The sequence below is a fragment of the Neolamprologus multifasciatus genome, chromosome 1, assembly GCF_963576455.1.
Source record: "Neolamprologus multifasciatus chromosome 1, fNeoMul1.2, whole genome shotgun sequence".
Taxonomy (NCBI): Eukaryota; Metazoa; Chordata; class Actinopteri; order Cichliformes; family Cichlidae; genus Neolamprologus; species Neolamprologus multifasciatus.
Window position 1 is genome coordinate 33,264,789 of NC_140439.1, and position 14,826 is coordinate 33,279,614.

Sequence of the window (14,826 nt, forward strand, 5' to 3'; positions counted from 1 at the left end):
AGGCGAACTCCCAACTCTTGAGCCACGATCGCCCACAAAACTCAACTTACACAATTTTGTCAAGTTTATGGGAGAACCCATCTCTAAAAGTTGCTTTGACACATAACTATAGAGTATAAAAACAGCTAGAGCAAATGATGCGTGTGTGTTATTTTGGGGGTGGACAGTGTCAATCAATTTCAGTCTGAAGTGGTATTCATCTTCTACAGTTCTGACCAACTCCCTGTTCCTGGTTCTGAGGCACCCCAACAACAACCCCCAACTAAAACAGCAACTGCCATACTTTACCATTAGAATTGTATTAGCTAGATGATAAGGTGTTCACCAGATACAGCGCTTTGAGGTCTGATTTCCAGTTCACCTTATTACAAACTGAAGTGCCAAATACTGAATATGAGAAGTTTTTAGTAAGTATAAATGGTAAATGGTAAATGGCCTGTATTTATATAGCGCTTTTCTAGTCCCTAAGGACCCCAAAGCGCTTTACATATCCAGTCATCCACCCATTCACACACTGGTGATGGCAAGCTACATTGTAGCCACAGCCACCCTGGGGCGCACTGACAGAGGCGAGGCTGCCGGACACTGGCGCCACCGGGCCCTCTGACCACCACCAGTAGGCAACGGGTGAAGTGTCTTGCCCAAGGACACAACGACCGAGACTGTCCAAGCCGGGGCTCGAACCGGCAACCTTCCGGTTACAAGGCGAACTCCCAACTCTTGAGCCACGATCGCCCACAAAAAATGTACAAAAAACAAAAACCCAAACAAAACACATTTTCACTTTGTCATTACTGGTTGCTGAGTGTATTAATGGGGAAAACACATTTATTTATTTAAAATGGATCTGCAAGTGTCCAAAGAACCAAAGAGGTCTGAGTATTTTCTTTAAATAACAAAGCCACAATTTAGTAAAACAAAATTAAACAGCCTAATTGCAATGAGAATCCACATGCCTGTATTAATGGATGAAAATAAGGCAAAGTACTATTGACAAAGAAAAGGGAACAGCCCTGGCTGAGTGGAGCTTCAGGGCTCAGCCAACTCAATAAAAGTAAGTTGACCGCTTTCAAGTCAAATAATTCAATTGACTTAAGGAAACCCTCCGGCTTAGGAAGCCATTAAATTCAATAGCAAACAACCAGAGACTTACAAGTGATTTGACCAGAACCTTGAATTAGTTTAAATATGAGCATCAGGCATCTATGAATACATTTATTAAATCATATAACCTCTCTGTAAGGGTTTTAAAATAGCAGTTTATCATAAAGCAGTGTACAACATTGAATCCTATTAGCTGTATATGAAGCATCAAAGTGCTCTATTACATCATGAGAGAATCATTTTATCTGATCATTGTTTTCTTTGCTGTAGTTTCAGAGCAACACTCGCTCAGTGACTCATACGTTCTGCACATTATTGCTGCTTTGAACTGATATAAAAGTAAGAGCATCTATAAGAGGAGGAAGAAATGATTTATTCAGTCACAGGAAATGACATGATGTAATTTATGATACATATACTGAACCTTAAAGGAGCAACTCAAAATATAATTCAGCAAATAGATAACAGGTTGATTATCAAAATATGGATACCTAATTAGTAAAAAATTTAAAATGAACAGTTATCTACATATATCAGTAACATCAGGATTGTATTACAGAGCATAAGACCATTATTAGAATGTGTCTAAAAAACATGGAAATTGTATAAACAGTGTGATATATAATTTAAACAACATTAAATTCCAATATTTAACATAATAAAAAAATAAAAAAATAAATAAAAAGTGCCAAATACACACAATAGAGTATGCAGTTTTAATATTTTCTCTTTCTCTCTCTCTCTCACACACACACACTCACACACAGTCTAATATGTTAATTTGTATGGAAGACATTAGATGCTCCTGTATCCAGACGTGTCGCTATAGCAACAGGGAGCTAAGGATGTTGCAGGTCTGACTTATTTCCTGTGATATCACACATGCAATCACACATGCAAACACACACACTTGCAGATTTTAAAAAAAAAAAAGTACATCTGCATAAACACACTCACACGTATCGGTTAAACACACTTGAAATGTCCGCTGATGTGAATGCTCTAAATAGAGGAGATGTGTGGCAGAATATGTAAAGATGCTGCATGAAATTTCATCTCCAAAAGGAAACCTGTGTTCCCAAAGGGGTTGTATTATGCACTGAAAGAATACATTATGGGAGAATGAGAAAGAGAGAGACAGACGGGGAGAGAGAGGCAAAAGGTGGGCGAGCAAACAGCAGCTCATTAGTCGATGCAGAGCAGGGCTGCTCAACACCAGCCTCAAATCACACATCCCGAAATAGACACATGTTTAGACCACAGATCTCCAAATAGGTACATGTCAGTTGACAAAAACTACATCAGCCATACATCAGACCAAAGGCCTTATAATTTAATACATTAGACCTGAGCGCTCCAAACGAGCAAAGATTTCAGACTCAAAATAGACCTACATCAAAGCACAGTATAAGATTTTGTTGCTTATTTTATCATTGTAATGCAACATGTCACGAAATACCCACCCTTAGCCCTAGAGGGCAGACAGCACTAGCAAAGATCCAATTTCATGCATTAAATTTTTGAAAAATATTTTTCTAAAAATATATAAAATTGCTCCATTCGCAGAATTTTGTTACAGTAATATGCTATGAAAAGCTGCATTTTCTTTGTTTAGTAATAACAACCCAGTGAATAAATTATTTTACTAACTACAATGACAATGTTGGGCCATTTATGACTTCTGCCATTTAAAACCTCAGGTATGTTTTGCCTCATAACTCTATTATACTCTATTACAAAGAGCAGTTTAAGTCATAATATATGAATGTCTTTAAACCTTATTTTTTTACTTCCATTACTAACTTCAGGTGGAAAAGGATGGCTACACACGTCCATTCTGGGACAGGATATTGACAACAAGTTAAACTGGAAGACCAACACAGAGGCGGTGTATAAGAACAGGATGAGCAGGCTCCATTTCTTTAGTGGTGGAGATTTTCTATCACTCAGTTGTGGGGAACATAATGTACTTTGCTGAGTTCCACAGGGAGAGTAGACTGACTCTGTGATTGGCTGCCAACTCGACACTTTTGAAGCTATGGTGCAGATGAGACACCAAAGTTTTGTCTTTTTTCTTTTTTTTTTTGGATAATCTTGATCACCCTCTGTGGCACCATTTACTGGTCAGGCAGCTGAGCAGCTTCTCTGATTCAGCTCCATGGTGTTCACCACCACATGGATAGTTCATTTAGATATACAGAAACAAGACTGAAGCTATTAAGCTATGAAAGTAAAGTTATTTTTGACTAGGTTTTTTGAGATATTGACAGAACTGTGTGGTAAGTCTATATGCTTGACTGCTTAGATAAACAAGTGTAAGAATGTGAGAAGATTGGAAGGCTTTAGTGGCACTGGTAGGGTGCTTTTTCTTTCTTTTTTGTGGGTGAGCCAGACTACATGTTTCCCTGTTTGCAGTCTTTATTTTAAGCTAAGATAAATATCTCCATGTAGGTGTATATTTAACAGACTCGCAGCAAAGAAATGAAATTATTTGTCACCATTACTCTTCTTTGATTAAAATGTAATTCATAATGACTAAGTGTGAGCAGAGATGCAATTTATTCATTTATTTTTATATATGGAACTACAATGTGACAACTAAATAAATAGTGGAAAGCAACTCATGTTTTAACTATTAATACTCATGAGCCTTTCAATTAAGTGACAAATGTGTTTTAGTTGTTCTACGCTTGCATACATTAAGTAGAAAGGAGGAGAGGAGGAGTGCCTTCTGAGCACAGAGTGAGACCTCCTTCACATCTCCGCCAGGAAGTGTTCTGTTTTCAAAGGTCATCCTTCGCATCTCGACAAGAAATGTCAGCTAAAATTGGATTGGGAGGGGGTAGTAAATGAATTAATAAATATATAAACAAATCAGAAAAGAAGCCATCAAAGACGAGGGAATGCCAAAAGACAGGAGGTGAGGAAGGCCAAGAGCTGCAGAGTGAAGGAGGGAGTGATTATTAAATTAAAAAATTAGCGATGTAGAAAATTAATCTATTTATAAACTAAGCAGCTTAGTTACCAGGCCTACCATACCAGGCTATACCATACCACCTCCCAACACACACAACCACATACACAGTATATACTATACGCTCACATGCACGCAGACTTGCACTGCTTTGACTAAACTGTAAAACAGCATCAGCATCCACACAACAGCTTTTAGTCACTGAGCCACAAATCATCTCCACTACTTAGACAGCGCTCATTTGAATAAGGAATTATAATTATGTGATTCACATGAAATTTTCATTAGGTTGGGGTAAAGGAGGGAAAAAAAAAAGTATTACAGCGACGGATGTATCTAGGTGTTAATATTGATGACAGCCTTGGCTCACCCAGCCACAGGGTGACGAAGTGAATGCTAAACTAAAACTGGATGTTTTGCTCCTCTGCAGAGGAGATGCAGCTCCTCCTCCCTCTTCTTTAATAATTCTGTTTGGCACGGATGCCACTGGGAGGGCTTGGCCACTTGAGAGGGTTGGCTAATTAGTGCGGCATTACTGGTAGCTACTGTCTGAGTGTGGGGGAGCTCAGTGGATTGACATTCAGGACCACACGGAGGAGAACCAGACAGCTACTGAGCGAGATGTCGCAACGGATCAGCAGAACGGACGTGGTGGAATCTAGTCATCATCTGTCACGCTGAGGAGAAGCTGCTAATTTTTGCAACAGCAAAACATACTAATCGCTTCCTTTTGCAACTGTTCATTTTTACAGCATCGTGTTAATCATAAAAATATTTTCAATATTTTCTTAAAATGTCTGAGAGCTCTTTATTTTATGACTAATGACTGTAATTGCAAAAAAAAAACACTTTCCAAAATTTGATGTCTAGCTTTGAAATATCATGGGTGTCAATCTTAAAGGCAAGTCGTTTTCCTCAGCGCTGAGATGCTGACATTTTAGGAAAAAAGCAAAAGAAAAAAGCGGACTAAGTTTGACAGCAGCCATATGTAGTTTATGAAAGTGAAAAATGTAAAGGTGGAAGCATTTTAACCTAGAGGTTATCTCTTCTCTGAAGTGTTAGCTACTGTATCAGAACATTAGCCTCCAGATTACTTAAAAGGCAACTACAACATTACATGAAATAAATCAATTCAAACCTGATCCACTTTAACTTTTATTTAATCCAGGACAAAACACCCTCTTTACCTGGAGACACCTTCATTATTCTGCTGTATTTCCTATGTTGATCCACTGCCTAAGAATTCATTGCTGCACATCGCGTGAGCTACTCCTTGAAGTAAATAGTTTCCCTAATTTGCTAATGTTCAACTTACTGCAACCCCAAACAATATCCTATATCTGGAAGGTCACTGATAGAGAGGAACACACAACTTTATAAACTGTGCATAAATCTACGCCTTTCCAGCCAGGTGCATGCCTCCACCTGATAATGCTCAGACCTTATTTCATGTCTTTCAGGTCACTTGGTGTAACACTATGCATTTCACAATCCACAGGTTCATCCCAGTTTAAATATACTACATGCAATCTCGTTAAATGCATCCTGTAATGGTGTACTTAATATAGGTTTATATGCATGTCCCACCATAGCATATATTATGTATCGTAGCTATATTAAGCTACATTCTTATCTACATTCAGGCTGGAATTTTGTGCTTTTGTTATTATCCAGTTATTATTTACCCCCATCACTGTAATACTGTAGCCAGAACTGCCTGCTCATTGACTAGATGATCACGGATCGATAATTTTTATGCTATTCCTTCTACCTTTTATTATTATTATTTTTTAAATCAGCTCATTAATAATTTGTACTCCTGTCTGAAAGTGTAATGTTTTCGATGCTGTGGTCGACTGGAAACAAGCATCAACTAATACACTGGGTCATATGTGTAGCAGTTTTACAATAAGACTCCAATCTCTAACAAGCTTTTTATCTTTACACAGCACATTTTTGGGATAAAAAGCTTTAAATGTGCTACTCTAATGTAAATCTGTTGGCTCTTTTTTAATTCCTATATTTATATCCATTCTGTTCAGGATGTACGCTGAAGTCACATGACAACTCAAACAGGTTTCCGGAGCTGCCACGACCCTGAACTTAATCAGTAGTTAAGAAAATGGATGGATGGATGGATGGATCCTGTTTACAGTGTTGTTATTGCACCATCATAATTAGGTTTTTTCATTAGATTTTTGTGGATATGAAAGTGGTTAATATCACAGATTATGGAAGTCACAATGAATGAAATCAGCATGTTTTGTGTCTAACTCCCCCCACCCATCTCTCCCCTTCATCTCTGTGGCTATAGTTTGTCTCTTACAAGATTAAATCACATAATGTTGTTTTATAATGGCTGAATCTACCAGCTGGAACAATGAATTTCCAATGCACAGAGTGAATATTTTATTCCTGGCTTCCCTTGTGATGTGATGGCCCTTTATTCTACCTTCACACTGCCACACTGTCTGTTTAACTACATTCTCAAAATCTGCTACAAGCTTCCCTCCTGAGATATTTTAAAAAGGCAGCACAGGAGTGGGTGGGTGAGCACATAGCTAACTAGCCATGAGAAGCTGCTAGAAAGGCAGGCCATTACAAGAAGAACATTTATGACCCTTTGAGAGAGTCCCTGTGTGGGTGCCCGTAGGGTTTTGTTGGAATATAAGAACATGGCTGTGGTCCTGGTTTCTATTGTGGTTTAAATGTTACTGTATCCGCTCATAGCAACCACATACCCCCCTTTTTCCTTGTTATCCTAATTTGACTCTGTTTTATGCTATGCTCATCTGCCATGTAGCTTGTCATCCTCATAGATTGGACCAGCGGTCCCGTTCTGTGCTCCAGTCCTCATTCTTCATCCAGCACAGTACCGTGACTGACTGGAACATGGCTCAGTCTGATCAAGGTGCAGCAATCTGTGCACCTGGTTTTAAAAGTGCAACTAATCTGTCAAGTCGTGGCAGCTATGTGAGCAGGCTTGCCTCTGTGCCTCTCCTATCTGTAATCACTTACTAGTTGATACTTATTGTCTTTGAGCATCACAGGCTGGTGGTCACTTGCAGACTTGGTGTGTTTCTGTATCTGCTTGTTTGTGGTTTCGTTAGCTCTCTGTATTCTGTATTGAATTACTAGTGGTTACTCTGTAGTTCGATTGAATTGTGTACTGAGCCACTTGTTTGACTTCTTGGAGAGTTTTTTTGTGTCATGTTCTTGCTAATATAACTAGCAGCTTTGTGAGAGAGGTACAAAGATACTATAGGTCAGAATCAGCTTGTGTTATGCTTCTTATACTTGACGCAGTACCTATCTCAGTCAGGAATATCAATCCATGAAACAATGTCTTTCCTATTGCCTCACTACATAGTAGGAAGAGAACTGGGGGCAACTGTGGTTTTATATCCAAGAGAAACAACTAAATCTGATGTAAAATTACAAATTATATTACCAAAATGCCCCGCAAATTCAGAATATGAAGATAGTACCAAAATATGTGAGATTTCTCTCCTCATTCTTTTCTATTTCCCAGAGTTCCTCCTAGAAAATGTTCCCCCCCGCTTGTACATGCAGTCCTTGGACAATTTCAGTGAAACCATCACTCCAAGGCTTCAGCTCCCCTCAGCAGAACACCTTCCTTCTTATGCTTTTAGGAGTGTCGATATTTCAAAGAACTCGTGTTCTCACATGAATGCATGTTGCATATGTATGCCTTGAAGTACCACATGAAGATGAGTTTTCTTGTAGACTCTTTGAGAGCGACGGTGCTTCAAAGAACCTTTTCAGACACATCTGTGATAAAACCTCGACAAAATAAAAGGTCACATCATTGATGATGGTCACACTTACAAAGGTGTTGCTGAGATTAGAAAAACAAAATGCAGTGTTTGTACAAAATGGAGACTAAATAGTACAATAAATAAGATTAGACATGTTAAATGATACTAAAAATGGACATCACACTTTTAAGGTACACTGCAGATTTATCGCTAAGTATAAAACCCATTTAGTAACTCTTAAACATGGTTCAGCCCACCACAATCTGATAAACAGATTGCTATCTTGACCGAAGTAACACACACACACACACACACAAAGAGAAACAGCACTGAATGCAGGTTTTACTAGTCAAATGAGCTGCTGTGATTCTTAGTAAACTGTGAAAATCACTTGACCCAGACTGAATGCAGCATACTCATGCAAATACTTTTCATGACTCAGTGATTAAAAATATTTTTTTTTTTCAAATTAATTTTTTAAATTCTTCTCTGCTGGTTATATTTGACTTGCATTTTAAGTTCAATTCTGAAAAGGGCTGGGAAAATCATCAAAGACCCCAGTCACCCATCACATAGACTCTTCACCCTCCTGCCCTCTGGGAGGCGCTACAGGAGCCTCCGGACTAAGACCACCAGGTACCGGAACAGCTTCTTCCCCACAGCTGTCAGACTCCTGAACTCTGCCTCCTGACATCTGACCCACATTAAACTCATGGACTGAACATACACACACCCACAACCACCTAAACACACACACAATGGACAACCGTACCCTCAAACACACAATAATAACATGGACTGAACCACCACTCACAACCACAGGCACTTTATATAGCCTCAGTAGAAATTATCCACATATCTCACTTATCTTAACTGCACTACTGTATAGCTGTGTAAATAATCATTCTGTACATACGATAATTTTTAATCCTACAACTGTTTATAACTTGCATAGTTCACATTTCTGTATAACTGTATATCTCAGATTTCTGTATAGTTTTTTTATTTCATATTTATATCCTGTTCATAGCCCGTACATAGCTTGTACTCACTACAGCCTGTACATACTTATAGTTATAGAATATTCATTACATACTTATAGTTATAGAATATTCATAACATACTTCATACCGTGTACATTATAACATACCATAATAGACCCATTTCTGTAATATAGTTACATATCTATATTATTGCTAATATATATTGTAATATATCTATATCACGGCTAAAGCACTTCTGGATGGATGCAAACTGCATTTCGTTGCCCTGTACCTGTGCATGTGCAATGACAATAAAGTTGAATTCTATTCTATTCTATTCTATTCTATTCTATTCAATTCAGTTCTTTTCATGCATTGTCAAATTACAACAACAGCTACCACAAGGTGATTCATACTGAAGACAGAAAACCCTCAAAATCAGATGATTATCTTCTGGCAAGCACCAGTCAAAAGTGGGGAGGACAAACACCCTTTTAACAGGAAGAAACAGGAAGGCTCAGGCAAGAGCAGTCATCCCAGACAAATGGCTGAGAGAGTGAGGGAAAAGAGAAAAGGGGGGAGCATAGGAGACAAGATAAGAAACAGTAGTCTTCATCCTCGCTGACTTTATAAATGACTATTTTCATACTTAATATCCAAAAGATGCCCGGGTTGGAAGAGAAATAAATCCCTGGGGAGGTTTGCATCAGAAAGAAAAATCTATGCCACATTAAATATGGGGATCCATCTGCTGTGGTGACCTCTTGCGGATAAGAGAGTGACCAAGAAAAAAGCTACATAAATATTTGTGTATTCAAATCTTGATCCAGCGAGACCCAAATCCCAAATGCTTAAAATTAGAGATGATTGAATACCGAAATAGCTGAATTTTGTAGACATCAGAAAAGTGTGGTATTTTTTAAAAACACTGGTTTACCATACAGTGGTAACATTATTGTAAACAATAATGTAAAGAAAGGAGGACGCTCATTTGTTTTTGTTTTGTTTTTTGATTTCCCTAAAGTTCCCTAAAATGTTCTTTTACCCTTTAAATAAACCTTTAACTTTGTTTGATTTTGGCTCAACATGTCATTGTAAAATGCAATGCAGAAGCTGACAGGCTACTGGTGACTGTCTCATTTGTTTACAGTAATTACCCAAATGTCCCAAAATCAATGAGGTAATGATTTATTAATGTCAAAATGTGAGATGTAATTAAAATAGAATCATTTGCACAATGCTAATGCGGTCTGTCTTTTTACCCCAGCCCTCCGAATCCCAACCTGCCTCTCCATCCTGTCTCCACACACACACACGCACACACACACTTAGAAAATATACTTGTTTTCATATCTTAGTGAGGACATCTATTTAACACAATAGAGAACACCAGCTACTTCAACCCCACCCATCAAAAACACCTAAACCTAACCATAACCTAATTGTAACCCTGACACTAAAACCACATTTTGAGCCTGAAAAACACCTACAAACTGGTGGAGATGGGCGTTTTGTCCTATAAGTGAGTGTTGGTCACCACAAGTATAGTAGAACGCCAATTTTGTGTCCTCACAAATGTGTACACACACATGCATACACACAAACATTCAGTTCGTGTAGTATACTCGTTGCACTAGAAGCAGCAGAGTGCAGCCACAGTCCCCAGAGAAGCTTTTGGGGGCAAACTCAGAGAAGAAAACATTCACCTGTCATAGCTGGTAAAAGTTTTATGTACTGGCTATCCTCTTTTGAGCTACTCTAGCTTATGATATTTCCAAAAGTATCAGGTAAAATCTTAGACTTGGTATAAATTTTCTGTATTTCCAAAACATCACAGAGTGGTCTACTACCAATCTAGCATGAAGTTCCTGTAAATCATTCATGAAAAAGAAGAATTCATTTCATGATGTAGTGTCGCCTGTGCTTCAGTGAGACAGCACTTGTATAGCATTACTGATAAAAGAAGCAGAATGGATGGGCTTAAAATCTCCCTCCTTAGGCAGTTCAATCATTGAAAATACAAAGCAAGGGAGTGAGTCCCATAAAATGTGTTGGAGGTACCGTATGGAATTCATTTCATCAAAACAGCCAGAGAGAAACTTCAAACAGCCACCACTTCATTATAATCGAGAATATTATTCACCCCAAATCTGCATCAAACATAGGTAAGGATGGCTCTGGGGAAGAGGGATAAAAATAGTTGATTCTTTAATCTCAGAAAAATCCTCTGGTTGGGGTATATGTGTGCATGTCTTGCACTAATCGCACTGCACAGCTCCTCTCATCTGCTTTTAAACCTGTTTATTCCTCCTCCACATCCAACCCGGTTAAATAACGTCAAACTGAGACAACTATTAATGTATCCCTCGACAAGGTACGTAACTCTCAGCTGTTTTAGTAAGTCCAACCGTTTGTCAAATGTATAATAGCAGCTCAGAGTCTGTATTAAGGCTGTACTGGGCAGCCTCTTCAGCAGATATATGCAATCCAATGTGAAATAGAGTGGTGCAGAAAAATCAGCCTGCAGCTAGACATCATATTAATACAGAAAAAAACACTTGCGGGAACATTTCGTGCACCATAGGTCTAGCAGGTAAGCAGCAATCAGCCAGTGTCAGGTAATCACAACACAACTGCAGATATTCTGGATATCACAGAACCCAACAAACAAACACTGTGCTGAAAGAAAAAAGGGGGAAAAAAGCTATTGTTAGTCTTTCAGTTGCCATGCTAACATATTCTAACCACAAGTACAAAATAAAAAGTGACTGCATTTATTTATTATAGTATTGATTAAACCAATATAAAATAACAGTGCATAGACAAAGTAATGTCTATGCACTGTGATTTTATATTGGTTTAATCAATGCTTTCTGGCTTGGGATTATTTGTGGATGAGAACACAGACTCGACTATCATGTCTGCACACCCAAAAACAGTTAGCTTGGCAATAAGGCTAGAAATGGAGCGAAGGCTCTGCCTTAATGTATGGTAATACTTCGCCAAGGTTGTTTGATGATTATAACGCACACAAGTAAGTTATTGCTCCAAAGCAAGAAACACTCAGGCTTAAAATGAAAAACTTAATTCACTTTGACTTTGAACAACAAGACAGAATATGTTATTTAAAGATAATTTAAGAGGTGTATGTAGTCAAAATTGGGTTTTGGATTGAGTTATTGTACAAATAACTGTTTTCTTCTGCTTCAAGTCAACTGGCTGACCGTACCTTCATTTAATGTACAGATGTGAGTAGTGCTATTAGTCTTTTCCTCTAATTTAATATGATGCTTGACTTGGTAGTTAACCAAAGTCAGCAAGCTTTATCCTCTCTGAAAAGCTGTCTTTATAAAATTTCATGCCAGTCGTTAACTTTTGAGACACATCTGTTTAAAGATGTCTGAAATTCCCTTGGGTCCACCATGTTGACTGGCTGAAAATCATATCCACACAAGTTCTTTCATGGAAAAAACCCCCCAAAAACTGTCCCTTTATATGGGGAAAATTGCTACCTAGAAAAATCAGTATTTGAGAATAGCTGAGCTTATCTTTAGCTCAGTAACTATTCTGCAAACAAAAGCCTTATGGTGACTCATAACATTAATAACAGCCCGCTGTATCTGTTACTTTTATTCCAGCAACAGCTGCGAATAACGAGGAATGATTACTTTTAATAAGGGCTTAATCCTGCCTTTTCACTGGCTTTTTATGAGTCCCGTTATCAACATAATAACACCAACAAATTAGTCTGTGAATACGCAGATTGTTTGTCTGATTCTAATCTCTAAACAGCACTTTTTTGTGCCATTTCTACATTTGTTGATGTGAATGTGTAGCCAGGTGAATGAACAAGGATATGGCGTAACAGGGGATATGAAAGGCATCCAAACAAGCCATTAAGTTAGGTTAGGTCTATTATGGTAAAGGCATTGAAAAACTGCGATATTAGTTGAGATTTAGGATTGTCAGTAATTATTGCAAGACAATATTGTGCACAGTCATCCATCTAAGCTGCTGATTGCAGGGGAGAGATGCGAATCAGCGTTCCAAGACACAAGAGAGCGAAGCCTTTAAGCCATGATTCTGATTATTTTTCCAGATAGGGTAGGAGATGTTAATACAGACTGTGTAATGTAATGAAAACTGTCATCAATCTAATGAGACAAGCAGAGACAGAACCACCAGCGGGTTGACAGCACTGCCACAGGTAGACTCAAAGCTTTTAGACATAATTCTGATAGTGTTTGTTAATTATTGCGATGAAATATGTACATCGCCTGAAACAAAATGCAATCCAAAAACGTCTTCGTGCTAAGAGACAAACAGCAGGGAGAGATGTAGGAGTTTTTATGACAGGAAAGCAGGGCCTCAGGATTCCCATGGAGAAAAGTTTGCTGCTTGCTCAGCTGAAGGTACATACTGCCAACCTGCTCTGGCCTGCTGCTTTATGAAATGCCTCTTGCTGAAATCAATAAAATGTTAGAGTTGATTAAAACACCAATAAAGACACCCAGGAGTATTTTTCTCCAGATGACAAGAAACATTTCAGCCTCTCTTCTGGTCTTGTTTCTCCAGTTGCCCCAATAGAAAGCAAGCAAGTCAGCATGAGTATAGCGAGTACGATGCATATTTCTGTTTGTTTTCTGAATTGTAAAACCCTGCTGTCTTTAACAGAATATCGGTTTTCTATGTGTTCAGACACTGCTAACAGTTATTTACTTACTAGCTTACTAGTTACTGAGCGAGCTTCAAAATACTTCCAATCAGATAGTCAGTGGGACACATTGAGGGTGACTTAGCATATTTTCCCAAAGAGAGTGCCATAAGTCCCTTACAGTGAGCTTAATTCTATTTAAAATTCAGATGTTTCAGAGGTAACTGAGGCATTCCTAAGAACTGGAGCCTGCTTTCAAATCCACAGCAGCCCAGAGCAGTAAGCCAGACCAGAGTGAAACACTGGGCTGCAGCTGTGCCCATTTGTTCTTCCTCTGACCCAAGGACTGGATTAAACATTCCTTTAGTTAATTAAAACATTTCCACTGAGCCACAAGCCCACCTCTACTCTGTCTTTGACACAATGGTTGCTTCTCCAAACCAATAACAGAGACAATAATAGCCATGGGAGCTACAAGAAAATGTACACATCTCTTTATAGCACTGAAGGGTTGTGCAATCAAAATTCTTATCATCTAGATGTGGAGCAGGGGAGTCCTGTGTTGTCGTCAGAAGCTGCAGGTTGAACTCTTTAAGGAAGTTTTTATTGCAGATGTTACTGGGAGTACCCTAAGGTGTCTATTATGGTCTAAATCTTTATAAGATTCATTATACAACACGCTCACCCCGACCCCCTTTTTCTCTCTCTTCTTTTTAACTAAAGATATACTAGAAGATTACTAATCAAGAATTAAAGCTTGGAAACATTTGTGTTTTATTGAAAATGTTTGGCAACCACTTCATAAAAATGAGAAGTATTAAGTATCTTTAAATAGTTCAGTTCATCTGAACTCTCGGTTTTTGCATTTGTCAAATTCAATTTTGATGCATGAGTTAACTGTAGCTGTCACTCTAGACAAAGAACCTACTGAGATTCTTTACTCAAGTAAAATAACAACTACCACTCTGTGAAAGTACTGTGCTATACACAGTATAGTACCCTTCCAGGACTAAAAGAATCTGTATCAGAATACCTTAGAACTAAATGCAACATAACATGTTTACTAGTTTCCTGTTATACTATTTTAACTATTATAATAAATACAAACATACTTTGATTAGATGATGGGATAACTACAAGGTGCTAAAACTCACCTTGACGCAACTGTGTCGCTTCCTGGTTACAAGGAAATCCATTCAACAGTGAAAACGAGATTTTTACTGCAAACCACATTCATCAAATAATTCATTCAGGAAAGCAATAATGGACCTAAGCCTTATAAACATTATGACATATCCTCAGATATTATTCCACTGACAGCTCGCATTTTAC

General features: G+C 38.2%; 1 protein-coding gene and 1 pseudogene across 3 annotated transcripts in view; both read right to left on the minus strand.

The window, feature by feature from the left end:
• ntrk3b (neurotrophic tyrosine kinase, receptor, type 3b) overlaps positions 1-14,826 on the minus strand; it is a 246,509-nt gene that overhangs the window by 138,372 nt on the left and 93,311 nt on the right. The gene's annotated exons all lie outside the window — the stretch shown is intronic.
• LOC146526115 (uncharacterized) overlaps positions 1-14,826 on the minus strand; it is a 152,491-nt pseudogene that overhangs the window by 114,474 nt on the left and 23,191 nt on the right. The gene's annotated exons all lie outside the window — the stretch shown is intronic.